The sequence below is a fragment of the Corticium candelabrum genome, chromosome 1 (genome assembly GCF_963422355.1).
Source record: "Corticium candelabrum chromosome 1, ooCorCand1.1, whole genome shotgun sequence".
Lineage (NCBI taxonomy): Eukaryota > Metazoa > Porifera > Homoscleromorpha > Homosclerophorida > Plakinidae > Corticium > Corticium candelabrum.
This window is the reverse complement of record NC_085085.1, coordinates 10,272,958-10,275,373: the sequence shown is the minus strand read 5'-3', so window position 1 is coordinate 10,275,373 and position 2,416 is coordinate 10,272,958.

Here is a 2,416-nt window from a genome sequence, read left to right as displayed (position 1 = left end):
CGTCACGGGCTGACCGCATCCGAGGATACCCCAACACTAACAGCGCCGAGCAAATTAAGTTAAAGTTGAAAGACTGCACGTGTCGTAGTAACTGTGGATCCGAATTTCTCAATATATGTACACGTACCCACGTGCTTGCCATCACGGCTGACGAGATCGTTCGCAGCTCCTACTGCAAGCTTCTGTTTCGCCACATTTGTTTGTGATGATAAGAATAATTCTAGATGACAGGTAGTTGCTACTTGAAGAAAATAGCAGAAAGAAAACCTAGTACATGTCAGGCTTTGCTGCGGTTATACGTACTAGTAGTTATTCCCATATCTTCTTTCTTGCTGCATTCTGGGTTTTTCCTGTTGGTCACATGCCCTTTAGCAGACAAAGATTACCATTATTATTGGTGTATCTAGTTGACGCATTTGTAACTGTTCCTTTAATTTCTATATCCATATCTATATTAGTATATTTAGGAGCAAAAGATATCAAGTTCTTGGCAACTACAATATAGATACAAACGAGCTCAGATGGCACCAACTTGTCTTCAGGCATGCTAAAACATTGCCGTTTTAGCCTACCTGCTTAGAAAGCTTAAGCTGTGGACTTATCTCATGTCGAAACATGACATGGAAAGGTACGTTAATTTCTTACTAACCTTAGCTGCTCCTCCTGCTTTTTCTTGTCACCATGCACTTATGACAGAACATTTTCACTTCATGGGAGCAAACAAATGATACTCTGTGGCGGTGGGGTATTTAATGAGATAGAAACAAGAATAAGATGTTGGATTCCCTCGACTTCTGAATGGCTTGGAGACTAAGGCGTATATATATATATATATATATATATATATATATATATATATATATATATATATATATATATATGCTAGCCTTCAAGTGCTCAAGATCATAGCACGTAGAGCTTCGTTTAAACATAATGTTTCAATTAGCCAGTCTGTTTGTCATTTTCATCAGCAACTCTCTACTAGACTGTGGTGTAGCAACGCTAAAATGATACTAGCTAGATGTAGTTTAGATGGTAATGCTAGTCCCCTATGGGACCTATAATATAATATATATGTTTATAAAAAAAAAAAAAAAAAATATATATATATATATATATATGTCATCCAGAAAGAGGATCAACTGTCATGCCTGTCTTAGACAGGTCTGTGGCAGATGGAATAAAAATAGGAGCATTTGTAAAGCAGTTGAGAGAAATTGTCTCTATTTATTTATTTACACTCTTCTCTCACTACATGACTATATAAACTACAGGTTCCTTAGTATTGAACACTGCCTATTTGCATTCCATATATATCCTTGCAAGTTTAACACGTGTATAATCAGCATTGCCTGCCATTATATTTTACCTACAAGACATACTGTAGAATACACAAGAGGGAAGTTGAGCAACTTCAGAGCCACCCACATTTACTTAAGTCACTGCACACCAAACGTCCACAAGCTCCACACTTTAAACCACCACTGAATTTTGGCTGTGGTGGCAGCTTGTGCTTTATTTACAGACAAGTATTGTGTTACAGATTCCCTCATAGCTACTCCCTCCCTCCCCTCTATCCCCTCCCTCCCTCCCCTCCCATATAACAATCTAATGCCTTTTATTAAGAAAGTTCATTCTCTTTCAAGTACAGTATGGTGAAATTAGGAGTGAAACAATGATATGGGCAAGTTGCATAATTACTCATAGGTGTACCCAGGTGGAGTTCTGCTACTCATCAAACAATTTCTGAAAGCGGACAATGCCAGTACTATGCACATGTACTAATTAGCACATGAAAGATTGGTTGTGTTTGCCTTGATTGCAATGTTGTCATTTTGATGTCTGATATTTCTTTATCAATTCAGTGGATCAATTTCAATGGTGTAAGAAATGACAAGTTTACAAAGTATGACGTTACCACTATGTTCTAAAAATAAATCTTTTCACTCTTCTCTGAATGCTAATGAAGGATGTTTTGACTTTGGACTGATTGACCGCAACAAAGCTAAACATGAGGCACATTGGCAAACTGTTAGATGTGTGAATCGACAGCCAATTTGTCTTTGCAGAAGATATGCTGTTGCATCTCAATAAGATATGCTGTCAATAAGGAATAAGGAAGGGTTAAACTCTAGTGCAATAATAGCTGTGTTCTCTGATGAGCGACATTTTAAGACTAGACATGACAGATGACCATTGGTTGGCTCATCTGGGACTTTATAATGAATTACAAATACTGTAGAAAAATTAACAAGTATTGATAAAGTTCTTGAAATAAATAATCCTCTGACAAATAATTATGAACAGTTTGTGGGATACAAGCAAGTAGACATACTTGTACTGACTCACTGCATTATAACTAGCAAACACCAAACTCTTATTTGTGACCAGTGGCAAGAGTACTGTCTCCTGAAAG